The sequence below is a fragment of the Centrocercus urophasianus genome, unplaced genomic scaffold (assembly GCF_019232065.1).
Source record: "Centrocercus urophasianus isolate 14NV4802_14NV808 unplaced genomic scaffold, USGS_Curo_1.0 seq_14, whole genome shotgun sequence".
Lineage (NCBI taxonomy): Eukaryota > Metazoa > Chordata > Aves > Galliformes > Phasianidae > Centrocercus > Centrocercus urophasianus.
The window spans coordinates 13,817,714-13,836,038 of NW_024884586.1; the positions used below are offsets into that span (position 1 = coordinate 13,817,714).

Consider the following 18,325-nt stretch of genomic DNA (forward strand, 5'->3'; position numbering starts at 1 on the left):
ATTCTGCTCCCGCTTCCTTGGATACCAAATGTAGATCCTGATTCTCTTTTATTGTGTGCATACACAAGCGCCTGATTTTTTGCCTTTTCCTCTAACCGACTGCAAACTATCCAGGCCACATACCAGGAACTGTGCATCAATTCATTTCTGTGTATCATAGCATTTCCAACTGAAACACACTACTAGCACACTCATCTCGCCTTTTGCATTCCTATTTTCAGCCTCAAGAGAAGAAAGAACCGTGATAGAAAAGCTGAAAACTGGCACCTTGCTTTTCTAAATAGCATCATGAAATAAACTGCTCAAAAAGTCATAAGTTAAGCCTCAATTTCTTCTGCTATTACAGCAAGCAATTACAAGAAGCAGAGGCAAGGTACTTTCTATGAATAGCTCTTCAGGACAGCTCCTTGCCCATGTTCCTAGAATTAAAAGTACACTGCAAGGCTGCCTTCCAGGTCACCATGACTGCTGCTATTGCTAAATCCTCCTGAACTGAATTGTCCTGGAAGGGCAGCACTTTATACTGAAGGAGGCTTGTTTTTCATTATTAATTTCACAAGGCAGGTGGCAAGGGGGCAGATGGAGAAGCAGAACCTGGGCCAAAAGTCCAGTCAGTTTGACTACACCAGAAGTAATTTAATGGGTAGTAATTAATTGCATTTCTTCAGAATTATTTCCCTCCTAGACTGCAAGTGGTACTAATTCTAGTACTCATTTATCTCCCCATGTTCCCACACAGGCAATCAGAAAGAAAGGGATCTGAAAAAGTCAAAGCGAAAGCACAGTGGCACAAGTGAGATGGAGATTCTTGCATGCTGCTGCTGCGCACAGTGCACTCCTTTACTGAATACATTGGCTCTTCATTCTTGGATAGTTTGGCTTATGAACTGTCACCCGCACCATGCTCTCAAAATACACTGAAAGCCTGATCCAGGTCCTATGCAAAATCTTCCCATCTCATATCACCACAGCTAGAACAGTGGAAAGAGATTCAACTTTTAAGGTCACAGACAAATCATTTTAATACCTATGCATAAGAAGCTATGACAACGTTTTGGAAATCCTCTTTTCCTCCATTTCCTTACAATTTCTTGTATCTGTTCACATTTAGAGCATTCTTTCTTTGGTCTCAGCAAATGTGAATGTTCATTTTTCACTCAGCGCTATCAAGCCGAGAGATACTGCAATACATAATTTGCTGCTCCAGCAAACTGAGCATGCTCCTATTCTTGATCAGTGTGAATCATTCCTGATACCATGGACTACATACAGTATGAACATGCAGTTTGTCAAGAGAACTTGAAGTCTGAGATTTGTGATCTCAAATTGTTTTGGAGAACAATTACAAGTGACGCAGGAGTCTCGTAAAGCTTTCCTGTCTGCAAAAGCTTTGGTTGCCTAAATATACCAGTTAAATATAGTGTTTCCCTTTACAGCACCAAATTCCAATACAGTCCAAGAGCCCAGGGTTACTTCCAAATGGATGGTCCACGTTTTGAAGAAGAAATAGCCTCCAGGATCAGCACACGCTGCTGAGTGGTGCATCTGTACTTCCCTGCACATGCAAGAGAAGTAGCATTGACAGCCAGTTCTTGACTCTGCCTGACAAGATGTGTTGCTCCTCATTTAGTTGGATGCTTAGTTTGATGCTTTTGGCAGTGTATTTTATGATCAGTCCTTTGGGCTCTGGGTAAGCCAAAGCACAAAAGCTTAGAAACGCTATACTCATTCGTATTATGAGACTGAAAGAGTTAAATTCTGGGTTGTACCATGTGTCTTTTGGCTACTGTGTTAAGTGAATGATTCACTGAAGTGTGAAACTTGCCTATTTAAAAGCAGATAGCATCCATAGCTTTTTAATGTTGACAAGATTTGCCTGTTTCAGCCCAAACTGGTGCCTAATTTTCCTAGTTGTTTCTTTATCCCATCAAGAAAATCCTCCTGTTAGTTATTGTAAGAAATGATTGAGGCACCTATGGCAGCATCCTACTGTCAAAAGTCAGATTTCCTCTATCAGATTTTCTGTTTATGTGTTCACTTGACAGCAATCCAAGGAAAAGCTTGGAGATGCCTTTTCCTTAGCCAGCTTTTTTTCCCTTTAGTAATTACTGAGAAGCAGCTTAACATAAATTTAGCTGCTCTATTACAGCAAATGCTGGTCTAAGTGTAGCCCACAATAGGGCACAGGCTTATAATGATACATGAAGGAATGAAGAACAGAGTTTTGTGCTTATTTTCAGATGCTGACAAACTTATTATCCATTTAGTATCCCACCAGGAAACGTGACCAGAGAAATAAATGAGGCTAAAGTATTTCATACTAAACTGATTTAGCTGTACTGAGAAGGATGAGAGAAATTGGAGCTGGAAAGAACAATTTTTGCTGTGCCTGCTTCCTTCTTTTTCTAAATACAAGAGCACAAAGGGTCTGATTCATTCATATGGCTGAACAAATATTCCCAGAGATTTCCTTATGAGCAAAACTGAACCCTAAATCTTAAACCTTTACAAGTATCTAACACTTCAGAGGCATGACCTCCAAACAGAAGTGCATGGGCACATTTAAAAAGCAGGTTTCATTTCCATTACATTAAAAAACTCAAGACATCTACGTGAAGCAACAGTGCTGACAAGCATGAATGCAGAAATGCAAAGAAAAAAAAAAAAAGAATTTATTAATGCTTTTATCCAGGGAATCTGAAGCTCTGCATTGTGTTGCTCCACACAGAAAGCTTGAGAAGAAGGAAATGCTGTCAGACAAAAAAAAAAAAAAGGTAAATTCATGATCCATCTTTACCAGCACCTCGCCCATCCCTCCTTCCTTCCCCCTCCAGAATTCTGCAGCTACAGAAAAGTAAAATTAGTTGCAAAGCTAGTTCTTTACGTTGCCTGAAAGAAACATTCATGTAACTTTGATGGTTCATTTAACCATGTGCTTTTCTGTCTCCTTCTATACCAATTTTGGCCTAATATTTTCATTTCAAGGCTCTGCTTATGAAGGAGGATGGTGGAGGTAAGGAAGAAAAGAAGGGTATAAGAAGAAAAACTTCCTATCTACAAGGTATACAGTCATGCCAGAAGAGTGGACCAAAGTAGCATGATCCTCCACAGGAAAACAGGACCTTCATTTCAAATTACAAGTTATCCTGACTTCATTCCACGCTCCCACATCAGATTTCTAAAGAAAGGGAGAGACATTTACTGGAATGTTACACATCACTGCTAATCTGTTAACACCACCATCTACAAGCCACTTTCTATTATTTTCATTATCAACGTAAGGATAAAAATCTCCTAACTGTATCCTCTCACTGCATGTCAATCAAAGTAAATCTTTTTCAACTGTCAGAAAAGTCCTATGGGAGACTGCAGGATTCACCACAAAATTGCAAAGAATTTCCTAGGAGATCTGGAGGGCACGAGTGGCTAGTACAGCCATTCTCTAAACTCCCCTTCAAGAGAAGAATGCCCTCTCTCTGCCTGTTACTATTTGTTCTCAGCAATGGAGTGTAAAATATTCCATTTCTCTCAGAGCTGCCTCCTCAAAAACCATTACCACTCCCTATACCACCCCTTGCCCTACACGCCCCCGCTCCTGCCAAAAGCCATACTTTACTTCCTTGCTTGATTATAAAATTTTCCTGTTAATACACCATATTGATCTGCAATGTCAGACTGGATGCCAGCACTGAAATCAGCGTTTATTTTAAACATTTACTAAACAAACAAATAAATAAATAAACAAACCTTCTCTGTGCCTACAATTATATGCAACTTGCATCTTTTTTTTTAGAGATTGGGCAAACAGGCAGCACCCATCACTCACTGCAGGGGCTTTCTCAAAAGATTCCTTTGCTAGTGAAACATTTACAAATGCCATAAAGCCACGCCAGCAGGTATCTGCAACACACTACCAAGGCTGGAGTTTTACGAACAGGAATATTTGAGATTTCAGTTCTGCTCTCATTCCTCCTTTTCTTCCTTCCTTATGCCAGTTCCCCCCCATCCCTCTCCTCTGCCATTACCAAAATTCAACTGGATTCTTTACTCAGGCTGGGGAAGAGAGCAAAGAAAGAGGTAGAAGAAAAAGATGCAATGGGGCATTTCTTCTTATTATTATTACTTTTTCCCCTGTAAGAAATAATAAAATAATAATAAAATGGAAAGTGTACTTACTATATTCTCAAAGACTATCCAGCTGGAAATCCGAGTGGTTACGAAAAAACAGGGTGGGGGAGGGGTTATGAAAACTATTTCATTTCAGCAACCAAACCAAAATTAAAAACAAGACAGGAAACAAAAATAAAATATATCCAACTGCAATTTCCAAGCAATTTCAGTCCATGCAGGTACCAATCCAACCCAACACTGCTGAACTCTCTCCCTCCAGCAATTTTGCTTTTTTCTTCTCTGTCCTTTATTTTCTCTGTTGTGTTCAACTTTTCTGTTTAAAATTGCTGTAGTGGTAACAATGATGTTTGCTCCACAGGAGAAGAGGGGTTTAAAACACCAAGACAAGAAAAGAAAAATTATTGCAGAGGATGAATGGTCTTTCTCCTTTCTGAAACTTTTCATTCCACAGTGGATCCTTTGCCTACTACCCTTTTTCTGAGGTTTTCTGCCACTCTAGCTTCTCTGCTCTCCATTGCTTGCTATTTGTTTTTTCTCTGGAGAGCAGAAAGAGCTGTATTTCTGTTTAAGCAGCCCTCCATCTGTATTATTTTAATGCAATTTTGTTGTGACTGTTAAGATCCAGGTCTTGCCAGGCAATTTTCTTCTTCCCCCTTCTTTGCTGCACTATCAATTATCCAATCTGTGTGTCTCCACATTAGAATGGGGATTCCCATTCTTCTTTTTCCCTATCCCCCACACTCCTTTAGGATAGAATCTCCGTTTGCAATTAAATTTTTATTTGTATATGTCAATACAATAACTTTTAGTTTCTCTCCTTTCTCTCCAAAGATCTGATTAGATTTCCAATCACAACCCTGTGCGCAATTGGATTTTTGATTTCAGCAAGAAGTCAGCAATCCACAGCATCAGCACTCTCTTCCTCGCTTCAAACTCCACATTATATCCTTTGCCTTCCCTGCAACTCCTCTGCATTTTCATAATCTCACATTAAATGGAATGAAGGAGGGAGGGAATAGAGAAAAATTCAAGGTTCCCACCAGCTGTCAAGAATAAATCCATCCCCTTGTTATTTTTTAAACACTCAGGATGGGTGTTTTTAACGCCCACTCTCCCCTTTGCTCCCCACACTTCTCAAAATCTTTCTGATGTTAAAACTCCCCCGATGGGGCACAAAAGAACCCTGGGGAGGCGTGATTTGTCTTCTTAGCCCTGTTTCGAAAGCACTGATTTCCCTCTGCTTTTCATTTTAGCTTCTTCTCCATCTTTTGTCCAGCAGCTATAAAGATCCAGCAGCACCAAGACAGATAAACTTCTATTTCTTCTTTGAGCAGAGAGGGAAAGAGAGAGGGAGAAGGATAAAAGCTCTCCAGCCTCTGCCTCCCTTTTCTTCTCTTTCTCTGTTTCAACGCAGCTCCGATCACATTTGCAATCTCTGCCCGGTGTATTTCAGATCTACAAGTTGGATTTCCCTTCTGCACAGCAGTGAGTTAGAATCCCATCGTCTTCCACATGCCAGTTATCTTCCCCCTTTTCTTCCTTCCTTCCTGCCTCTCTCCCTTCCAAGATGACACATCCCCGGGAGCACAGTCTCTTCTTTCAGTTTTTAGTTGCACGCCTGAAATGCATAGCGTTTTGCACAGCCAAAATCCTTTCTCCCTTCCATTAGCTTCAGCTTGAATTCTTCTTGTGTGTGCACGTACATACACATCTATGTATATATCCAGTTCCAGGCAGCTCCTGTTGTTGCTGCTGGGAGTAGGTCCGCTTTTCTGTCGCTCTGGCTTTGTCTGACTCCCCACCTTTCAGAGGCACACTAGGATTTGCAAATGTCCCGGGGCCAGTCCTCCTCGCTATACTCCTCCTTCACCCCTTCCGTTCTCTTTCTCTCTCTCTCTCTCCCTTTTTTTTTTTTTTTTTTGTTTCCTCCCCCCTTCCCCTTCTTTTCTCTGCTTGTGATCAGTAAAATACAATTACCCAATTACCTCCCATCATCTTAGCACTGATTGGTCAATTGCATTAACGCTTCATGTCAGGGAAAGGGTGTTGGAACCGTTCTGACGTGGCACTGCTGCCACCTGGTTGACAGTGTGGGAACAAGCTCCGAGTTACCTTAAGAAACCTCCAAGTCAGAAAGCAGTAATTGAAAAGCAAGGGATCATCTTAAGGAACGGAATGTCAAAGCTCATTTTCTTAAAAGCCTGTCTGATTCTGACAGATCAACCACTATTCACAGGTACCAGCATAGCCACAGAGATAGAGGAATGACAGTGAAATGAAATGAAATAGTTTTGCAAAAAAAGAGAAAAAAATTAACAGTGGAAATCGCTTGTATATAGAGACAATCAGCTTTCTAATTACAGAAATAAATATTTGTTTAAAACTTGTACACAAAACCTTGTACAAAAAAGTTACTTAAAACTCTATTTTGGCAGGTGCTCCTTGCCAAAAGCCCTATGAAGTGCCTTAAGGTTTTAGTGGGTCCAACTGCTCCAGCTAGTTGATAAGTCACCAGCACACAGCAGCACAATGCTTAGGCTCACCTAGCAAATCTGCTGCAGGTTGATTACCATGACTTCTAATCAAGGTTTCTGAGTTTTCTAAACTAAGTCATTAATCTGGGCTCCTAAGGTGCTGAGATATTTGCTGTCATTTAACCAAGATATGCTTGAAGTACTTAAGTATGTTTACATGAAGTGCTTGGAATTGGGCTTATGTCTTATATTTATAGGGATCTATATTCGAAATAATTTTTACAGAAAACTTTGCATGCATAAAGTTGGACGTGCTACCCTCTGCAGGATCAAAGGAAACAGAATATGGATGATGTATGTGCCAGCATTTCTCTCAAAATTAGAAAGAAATTATTTATAGATCAAACTCCTCCACACAACCCCCAAAAAAGAATTAGTCAGGCGCTTTCATGGTAATTATAGCAAACTTCATATATTAAGGAGTAACTCAGAGTTATTCCATGCCCATAATGATACAGCTAACTTTCTGAATCCTCTCTCAAGAAGTCAAATTGTGTTTGATATCCTTACTCATTCTGCAATCTATGGTGTGAAACTGGCATACTTGAAAATAAAACAAAATTTTAGCTTATATGTCATATAGTAAAGTTTCTGTAGAATTAAAAAATCCATAAACTAGCTGAATTCAGTAAATAACACTTACTGAATCATTAACATTGACTTTCAGATTTATTCTACTGACTCCATGGGCTTTCTGGTGAGAAAGTACTATGATATGATGAAATGAAACCAAGTCTTTAACCACTGTAATATCATTTAGCATCTGATCTTACTATCACCGACATTAATACAAACAACAAATTCCCTACCATGGGTGAAAGGCTGTGTAGCTATAATAAATATTCCAAATAAAATCATCTTTCAAGTACACTCAAAAAAGACTTCGGGAGCGTGATATGAGATAAAGTTGCTGACTAACAATCTTTTTTCTCAGATGTTGAGCTTATTTTGTTCCTGTCTGATTCATTAATGCTGCTGATGTATTTGGGGTCTACACAGTTTTTTGGTTGTTTTTTGTTTTTTTGTTTTTTTTTTTGAGTGTTTTAAAGAGGGGGGGGGGGGGGGGGGGTGGGGGGTGATAAAAAAAGAATAAAAAAAAAAAAAAAGAATATTCCCAGAATGATAAAATCATCACAGCCTAACATAAGTTTGCTCCACTTTTTCTTTAAAAAGTGCCTTAACAACTTCCTGGTAATATTAAAGAATTTGTGAGTAAATATGAAGGTTGCTATACCTGAATTTAAATATATATAGATAGGCAGTGAAACCAGAAGACACACAGCTTTTAAGGATCTAATTAGAATTTAAGATACAAGCACCTCCAAATCTACAGCATCGCTGTGGATACAAACTACTGCATTCACAAAAAGCTACAAAATATTTCATTTCTGTCAGAAATACGCATATTCTGCATTTTGATATAATTCAAATTGCCAGTAGTTAAGCAATATATATGAAGATATTCTTGCACTGACAGGAATAAATACAAAATTAATATCAACTACAACATGCTTTAGGCAATAATACAATCTTCTATCCTAAAGTTTGCTTTTTAATATCCCAGCTATACTTTCATCACCCAATAAGCATGGAAAATAGAGTGATCACATTCTCAGAACATACCTTTAACATACCTTTAAAGCAATCTTATTTGGGATATCATAAGATGACACTATATATTATATGAAAAGGTGCATGATATTTACTAAACAAAATCCAATATATGATATCTGTTTCTCAAGCTCAAATGCTACCTATGCATCAAATCTATTCAAAACAAATATGCGTTATCACAATACATCATTCACTAATGAGATATTAAAAAGGTATCATTGAGTCTGGACTAAATTGTTTGTTTGGCTTTATGTAGTACATTGCATGTTGATGCCTTCAAATGATATTATTTTACATTGCTTTCAATCTTCTATTTTGAAGGCTTTCTGAGTATACACATACATATCTGTTCACAAACTTCATTTAGCAATGTATTGATATTCAACAAGAACGAACCCTGGAATCTTTGGACAGCATATGTGACACAAAATTTCTAAGCAGTGCCAAGGTGAGAAAAAGGAAATATACTGAGGGCTTCTGTTCTGTTCCTAAATTGAGCAGTTGCTATTTTTCATGCTCTTTCCCCACTACTGGCCACATTCAAGTGAAGGTGAGTGTTAAGAAATGCAGCCGTTACCTGGTCTTCCCCAGCCTGGGAAGTGCCCTGGACACTATAGTACAAAATTCCACTCACACAGTGGAGGTCACTAGGTTATGGCTCTTTCTCTGGATCAACATCATCATGAGTCAAAAACGTAAACAGTGAAAGAGTGAAAAAAGATAAGCATAGATTAGCAAGGAAACTTTGGTTGTTTTTCAGCTAATGGAGTAAGTTTCTCTGAACCTTAGTATGGTGTGAAATCTCAAATGTATGTTCTGGCAAATGTTGATACAATGAACACGGACAGTGACCAACTGTCATAACAATTCCTTATTGATAAGTAATAAGAGTTGAAGAACAAAACTTCTGACTGTGATTAGCACTGAAAGTAACTAATGGAAAAGACTGGACACAGAATTGTCAGTCATTTGGTGAATGAGAAACATCACTAAAGTCTAAGAAAAGTGACATCTAGTTTTCAAATAAAGGAGAAGAAAAATCTTAAAACTGAATAAGAATAAACAAAGTTTAAGGAAAAGTGGGAAATCAGACCACTACGCTTATATGAAGAGAAAAGCAGTTCCCAAGTTCTTCCAAGCCAATAATGTCCTGCCTTCATTGAAATAAATAAAATCATAAACGAGGCTGTAGAACATACTATTCTTTCTATTTTATTAAACATTGCTGACAAAAATCTACTGCATGTGGAGACAAAGCTTCAATCATCTTTTAGCCTACTGCTTACAAAAGGAGAACAAAAAAATGCTGACAAACATACTTTCATCTGTGGAGATCTATAGTATAACTCAAAATTAACAGATTCAATAGATGCTAAACACCTCATAAATAATATCACAGGGAGAATGTGATTTTTGTAATGTAATTTAAGCTCATGGTACATATTTACATGTGTATAATTTTACTGATAATTGTTCAATTGTTTTGGTATTGAAAAAAATGAAAATAAAATCATGAAAATTAGCAGCTGAATATAGTGCTGTCTCATGTATTAATCTTCACTTGTATTTGATCTGATGTTTGCAGTTCTAATTTTAAGTTTTAGTTGATAGGTAATTTCTACTTGGTCATAGAGTCTTAGAAAAAATAAGTTTATCCTCCATTCAGGAAGATCTAGGTGGAACCACAACACGTGCTTTTAGAAAGCACAGAAAGTTCAATTGATTGTTCAATAAGCCCAACTCCTCACAATATCATAGTATCAATTATTTCTGGTAAACACAGAACTGAATGTTGTTTTCTGTTGTGTAAATTTGAAAGATAATTGTCCAGTTGGCTTAACAGAACAAGCTTCTATAATTACTTCTACTGAACAAACTCAGTTATGAGCATCTTTGATGTTAACAACTCATCACTAGAAGGCAACATGCTATATAGAAAGACTTTCTAGATTTTCTGCTTTATTGTCAGTGTTTCCATTACGGCAGAGTCAACCAATTCACCAAGCTAAGCATGAGCGAGCAGCATGTCATTGCTGCAAAGAAGGCTAATGGTATCCTGAGCTGTATTAGACAAAGTGCTGCCAGCAGGTTTCCCTCTATTCTGCTATGCCATCTCTGTGATGAGTCCACATCTGGAGTACTGTGTCCAGTTTTGGGCTGCCCAGTGCAAGAGAGAGTAGCAAAGGGCCACAAAGATGGAGAGAATAGAGAATGTCTTCTTTGAGGAAAGGCTGCGAGATCTGGCGAAGAGAAAGCTCAGAGGAAATCTCATCAAAGTATACCTACAGGGAGAGTGCAAAGAGGACTGGCTCTAGGGCCCGAAGATAGGACAAGAAGCAATAGGTACAAACTGAAACACAGAGGTTTTGTCTGACCATTAGGAAACACGCTTCCCTCTAACACAACCCTGAAGATCCTGACATTTTCCTAAAGCTTTAATTCCAGGCATAGAATTCAATTACAGACAAACTATTTCCTCACCAGGACAAAGTGTCACTGACATTAAACTGTAAATTCACAGGGAAGGATAACCTTTTTGATTTTAATTATAAATGCAACTGTAAATGACAATAGAGCACAGTCTTTCATTTTATTGTCATGCCCCATCTAATACCTCAATTTTGTCAATAAAATGAAACACAAATACAACTTACCGTTACTTTTCTAAGACTTTAAAATTTAAGAATATAGACAACTAGACATGGACACAAATGATACATCACTCAGGAATTGGTATCTATACATCATGAGAGCATTTTTTCTTCAGTGAATTTTAAATACCAAGATTATGATGTTCTGATATCAAGATAAATGCTGATAAATCAGACGTCTTAATTTCTTCTACTGTGGGGTTACTGTGACTGGAAAACACAATTTGCGTTTATTGAAAATAAAATCTTAACTATATATGCCTCAAAAACATAATGAATAAAATCATAGCAGCAAAATTGTACCACCTCATTCTCATGTTTAGCATAAATTCAAAGTGAAATTTTAGTTTGGGGAAAAGAGCTTCAGAAAAGACATCCCAGACAAGGAAAATTTAACATAGCAGATTTCTAAATTTTCACTGCAAGAAAAAGGGTAATTGCATGCTTTAACCATGCAAGATCCTAAAGCAAGTTTAATTGTAGCTTTTGAAAAAATGGGTAAAAGAAGAAATTGTTTGTGCAATGACATCATTGATAGAGAACACTGTTGAAATGACAGAGGAAAAAAACACAGTTTACAGTACAAATGTTACTAATAATTACTGTAAATAAGATAACTCTTCTTTTCAACATCTATTTTCAAGTACTTATAACTTTCAAATAAATTTCTTCCAATTAAATATCTTCAGTTTCCTCTACACATGAAATCTGGATATAATTTGTAAATATAAGATAAATTAGCACTTAATTCTCAGATTATCATCTAACTCTGCTACACTATTCTTGTAATGTATTTTCCTCTTAACTCTACTATGTAAATCATAGTGTACATAATAAGCTATTTTCTTACCATCAATCCTTTGAGTACTGTGGACACTGGTGAGAATATCAAAAACCACATAGACAGGATCCACAGGTTTTGTATTTCCAGAGTGCTTGCATGCTCTCAGGATATATTATTCCATGTCTTGTACACCTGTCACTCTACCTGTAAAATAGAAATCATGTCTACTGAATGTGTTAAAAGGACTCGGAATATGAAGAGTTCCACAGTCTGAGAGCATGATATATGACACCAAATCAACATATGATGTGCACCACAACATGCAAAGCAAATTGGAAAAAAAAATGTAGTAGTAGAAGGGAAACAAACAAACAAAAAAGAAAAACCCACTAAAAATAATCATCATTCTTTTCAGTATCTGAGCAATCCATAGCTGATAATAAATAATTTAAGATTTCTGAATGTGGTATGATACAAATGTACTTCGACAGATGCTGACTCTAATCAGATGAATTAAAAAGTGAGAGAACAATTTAGGATCTAGCAATGAATGAAGGCAGTAGGCACCATATTTATGCTCATAAGTGCTCTGAAATATGGTATAAATTGGTAAAAAAAAAAAAAAAAAGAAAAAGAAAAAAAGAAAAAACAACTTTCACCTGTGATTTCCAAATTTTCTCATGCAGTCTTTATCTCTCACTTCTATCTCCACATTCCCATTAATTCCCATGGAAGTTGTATGGTGTTTTAAAGAGCATAGCAAACCTGAAATACCTAATGATCTTTCAGCATCAGTGTAAATAAGTGGAATAAAAATCATAGAATCACAGAATCATAAAATGGCTTAGGTTGGTAGAGATTTTAAAGATTATCTAGTTTGGAATTTACCTGATTACTGCTACTCTAGAAGAGACCAATGGTCTTTCTAGTCCACTGCAGCATCACTTCCATAAAGAATGCATATTCCATAGTAATTAGTTCCAAAATATTCACTTCATTAAAAAGTGAAAGAGTAAAAGAATAGATTTGCACTCAAGTACTGAAAAAGTTACAAGGGGAATATGTAAACATGCTATGGAGGCAGTAAGAGGAAATCGTTTTGTTATACATCTTTGTTCCCCTTAGGATAGAATTCCACAAGAAATTCTAAAGAAAGTTGTGTAGAAAATATTTCCAATGATTTATTGAATGTGTGATAGAAATGTTCATAAGAATCTAAAACATTCTGTCATGACTGGCAAAAATGATTGCTAGAAGAATGATTATTTAAAGTGTGCATTTAATATTTTTATCTGTTAGTGATACTTCAGACTCAGTTTCTTATAATCTCTCCAACATTCTTTCCCAGGGTGGATTGTGAATTTGAAACTGAAACCTACCTTATTGAATCAAATCTGATCTTCAAGATCTATGGAGGAGTGTCTTTTAAAGGGGATTTCTGTGATGAAGAAGGTAAAAATCCTGCAAGAAATGAAACATTACTTTAAGGAGCTGTACAGCAATGCTGTAGGATTGTTTAGAAAATAAAAAAATAATAGTGATGTAATGCGTTTGATTTTGTTGAACGTCTATCACAATAGTTTCCTTTCTTTCCCCTACATTTCTCCTTGCTAATGCATTTCCTAACAATATTACCTGCTTTAATCTCCTTCGTATATATGCAAGTATAAATTATCTCCAACATTATGAAAAAACCCATAAACTTATTTAAGGTAGAAGAAGTGGTAATGGTGTCAAAGTTTTCGGCTTTGGGCAATAACTATGGGTAATAACAAGAAAACTGGGATACTAGGGTAAAGTTTTCAAATTTTACAAAAATTGTATACAAATACAGTCAGTGAAAATTGGGAGGACAGGGGACAGGGTCTTTCATTAAAAGTATTTCAAGTGGAACTTATTCTCAAAAGCTCACTTTGTTAATCCAGCTCCATTTAAAATGGGTTCTCCTATGAGGAGCCAGCTAAAATTAAATATGAGTTTTGGATGAGCCATTCAGTAATTCTGTGTGAAAAGCACATTCACAAAAGCAAGACTTAACCATCTGTGACTCTAAAGTACATAAAGCTCACTTAACTAGAATTCCTATTCTAGAAATTTGGAGGAGAAGAGATATTTAGGTCCAAAGTACAAACGTAATGCAAACACTACCAAAAAGAAGGCTATAAATATATTGTTTTAATTTTGTATTAAAAACTTTCCCCAGAAATGGCCTGAGATTAATATTAAAATTAATAATTTTAAAACAAAAACTCTGATAACATCAAACTACTCCTAATTTGCTGTTTTGTGGAAACAAAGGTTTTTTGCTTGATTTTTTTCTATTTTATTTTTATATTTTGCCCCCTCCCTCCTCAAGTTATATCATTTATAGGAAAAAATAAAAATAAAAATAAACACAAATAGTAATAAATAACTGATTTCAAAGTGAATATTTTTACACAAGTATACTTCTCCTTATCATTGAATTAAGAATTAAAATAGTTATTAAACGACATGGTAAGACTTAGTTGTTGTTATTTTCAACCTTGTTTAGTATTGATTTGTTTTTAATAGTCCCAAACACTACAGGAATGGATATTTTCATAAAAGAGTTTTTCAAACATCTGTGACATTTAAAACACAGACATCATTTCTAATTTATTTATTCTAAAATAACATTACCTTTGGTTATCACAATGTACTTATTAAACCTGTAAATGAATACACTACAACGAGAAGTAGATGCAGACCAGTCTGTGACTATTTTAGCCTAAAAGTTTTCTAGTTTATAGGCAGAATGTCATGTTTCCTGTTAAAATAATGCCTTACAGAAAATAACTTGAGCTTGCTGAAGTTAGCTCATTTGCTAAAGTATAGGTGGAAAGACATCAAAACATCACAAAATCTGGCTGTTCTACAAACAAACCACTAGGACAGATTTTAAGTGGTATTCAGTTGCTGAAATAAGTGGATTGGAACATTTTGGGATTTACACAGTTTGTCTAGGTGCATTAATCACCTAACTCCATATGTCTTCATCTTTAAAGGCCTTTCAAGCAAAAGCACCATGTCTTTGTTTGCTAATGTTGAGAAAACAACATATCCTAAGTGTGTGAAGTCCATGTGTAATTTACAAAAGTAAGGAATATTTCAGGTAGTCAGCACCATTCATTTCAACTTAATTACACCAAGTTATTTGTGGCTATTCCATTTTCAAAAAGTCTTAATTTTTGTTTCTTACTTCCTTTCAGCAGAAGAAAAACAGCATCTTGTCATGATGGTATTAGGTGGGAGGCTGAGTACAGCAGGATGAGTCAGTTATTAAACCTGCTGGTCAGTAATGAAAACCCCAAATCCCGTAACCTAGGTTATTATATTAACTGAGGTTATTCTGTGCAGACAAAAAATACATTAGATAATATACTCACAGCTTGAAATTTATTTACAGAATATAATATTAAGATACAAAGAATATCTGAGATATAAACCTTGCTGCAGGAAACTTGAAATACTAGCAGCTTATATATTCCACCTTTAACAAGCTGACTGATGCTTGCTCTGGGCTAGCTCTGTATTTCACTCATGCATACCTTTGGGATTTGATTCTGTAAGACATTTAAATGAGATACCTATAGAGCAATTGTACTAATGAGACCTGTATTCTAAGCTCTAGAATGGCAAGGATTTCTGCTTTTGTTAAATGAGAGCAAGTATATACACTGAAGCCCTTTGTCACACAACACTGTGGGAGTAGAAGAGTTTGTTAGGTAAGGTGCTAGGAGTGAGAGGGAAGTAAGTACTAACTACTTGCAGCAATAACACAGTATTATTCATTGCATGGTGTGTCACTCTGATTGTCACAATGCACAGCAGAAAGCATATATTGAGAACAGTACCAAGAGGGATAGCAGAGACACAGGTCATTTTGGGGAAATAATTCTGTCACGATTCAAGCACAGGGTTTTTGCTTGCTGTTGAATGGTTCTGGCAACACAAGCTACCAACAAACAAAATTACAGATCAAGACATATTTGTGAAGGTTTCCTGAGAAGGTGCTAGAATTTAGTGTTTAAAGTACTCTGTTAATATTATTTAGCCACATTTATTAGCCTTTGAGAATGTGATCTGAACACATGGGCCCAATGTGCAAACAACTGTATGGGTATGGGTCTCAGTAAAAGACTATCATATCAAGGAATCTGAATTAATGATCTAATTTAATCAGAAATTTAATGCTCTAAATAACACAAAATATGACCCTCCTGGTCTGACCATTCCCTAGTTCAATGAATACTTGGAGAATAGGGAGAGAATATATTAGAACAATGATGCTGCTGGCAAAGGTGATAAGAGAAGGTCAGGATGAATGCTGGACAGAAAACTAGAAAACATTTGTACACTCATTCTCAATTCTAATAGCTATCAATACCAATAGCTATGATTGTTTTCTTTGTTTTGGTTTTTATTTTTGTTTTGTTTTTAAATATATATATTCAGAATTGTTATTCAGTGATTTTCGGCAAAACTTGTTAAGAAAAAATCAACAAGAACAAAAAATTGACAATTTTTTAATGGGAAAAAGCAGCTTTAGAGATAAATTATATTATCTCAGCATGGATTAATTCAGAACCAATCCAGATAAAATGAAAGAAAGTAAAATTTAGTTATAGGTAATTTTAGAATATAAATATAAAGTTATTGATATATTATTAAAATTTTCTGATTTCAACAGACACTTGACACTTAGCAAAAAATCTAAGATAGTCTGTGGCTGTGCATGGTGCATATGCATTGCAATACGAAGAATTGTTTCCGAAAGGTTTCTAACACTTCAAACTATTAATTGTCAGTTCCTATTTGACAAGAAAGCATAAACATTGAGTTTGCTAGAAATACTTTCACTAGAAAAGTTGAATTATTTGTTCTCTTATACAACATGACTGTCTGCTGTACTTTTACCTACTTATATTTACACATAAGTATGCGTTTGTATATACATGCATACACACATTTTTGTCTGGTCCTGTCAAGCAGAGTCAGAACAATTTTCCTTGCAAATACAGCTTTAAGCATCAACCTAGATAAATAAATAAATATGAAATTTAGTAGATTTCATATGAGAAAAAAAATCAGAAGACATGAAATTCTATTATGTATCAGTATATAAATTCAAGCCTTCCCCAACAACTATCGTTTCTGTGCCAAAGGACAGACAAGCAGTAGAGATTTCTCCTGCTGAGGTCTTTCTATGCTACCTGCAAATACTATCATAGCATTAAGGAAACTGAAATAGAACTGAGTATAATACTAAAACTAAAGGAGACCAAATTGTTTCCTTTCTTATTATTTGTTTATGAAAGCAACTTTGTACTGTACTATATTCCCAAAGGATCATCTACTTCACGTTGACTCATCAGTGAGCTTTTTCTGTACAGGCTTCATTAAAGATGACACTGGTATAAATTTCAGTTGAATAAACTTCTGTCTTACATTAATCTATGAACTTCTGTGTCTCCCATTCCAGGTAAGTTCAGCAAATGCACGAGTCAACTCTTGATTTTTTTTCTTGCTTTCATTAACCACTCTAACAAAACTTTCCAGAAGGCAAATGTGGTTTTATGTAATTACACCTTGCAGCAGAAAAAGGTTGCACACAAACTTCTCCAAGCATTTATACTTGTAAAACCTTGAATTATAAAGCACATTTTCTATGCATGCATTTCCTATATTTTCCATCCTTATCTTGTCTTAATTGTATGTATGAAAATCAATTCATCCTTGAATCACTCTCAAGTTACTAGGAAAACACAAGACAAAATGTAGAAATGCAAGTACCAATGATTTTGCTGCAAATTCATAGATTGAAAAAAAACCAAGTGTATCAGTGACATTGCTGAGAGAGGTACAGTTATTTTCCTAAGATCCTCACTGTACTATGAGTCACATTGTAGAAGAGTAAAATAGATGCAGTCATACTTTCTTTTAATGTGGAACGAGACTTATGAAGACTACAGTTCCCAGCATACACATAGTTCTTATTAACTTTCTACACACATAAGTATGTCTACAAAAGACAAAATCTGCAATCCTTACCACAGTAATACAAATGAAAGCTGCTCAGTAATACTTTAGGAAATAAACTGTCACCATTCTTGGGATTTTAGCAAGTCTCCTGAAAATTTCAGGCAAAATCCTACCTGCTCCTTTACAGTTCTAAAGCCAACCTAACTCTTCTGTGGAATCTTGTCTAGTTAATCTGCATGATACCAGGTGCTGTTGTGGTTTACTGTAAGGGAAAGTCTGATATACACCAAGCATGGCTTATAGTTGTCATCTGGCTATGATAGCAATCTCAATAATAAGATGGCTAGGAAGAGAGCAATGTCTCCTTCTTTCCTAAGTTCTCCAGAACTTCCCAGCAGGAAATGCAAATGTTTCACAAGCATGAAAGTTATACAAGTTTGCCTGAGCTCAAGAGCCTGAAAAGAGGAATAGAGATTAGCCTTCTGTAATCACAGTTGCTTCTCCTGTTCTGATTGACAAAGAAAAACAAAGTCAATATCTCTTCTCAACTGAGCTTCGTAGGCTTGGAAAGAACAGCTTCATTTTGATGTTCACTTAATTCAGTATAT

At 36.0% G+C, this 18,325-nt stretch overlaps 1 protein-coding gene across 4 annotated transcripts in view; it reads right to left on the minus strand.

Moving 5' to 3' along the window:
• The window catches only part of LRRC4C (leucine rich repeat containing 4C), a 453,808-nt gene that overhangs the window by 80,500 nt on the left and 354,983 nt on the right, over positions 1-18,325 (minus strand). For all 4 annotated transcript variants that reach the window (XM_042814664.1, XM_042814665.1, XM_042814663.1 and 1 more), the window contains 2 exons: positions 13,094-13,175; positions 11,781-11,918 (listed from right to left, as the gene is read on the minus strand). The gene's annotated coding sequence lies outside the window, so the exon portion shown is untranslated. The remainder of the gene's footprint in view (positions 1-11,780; positions 11,919-13,093; positions 13,176-18,325) is intronic.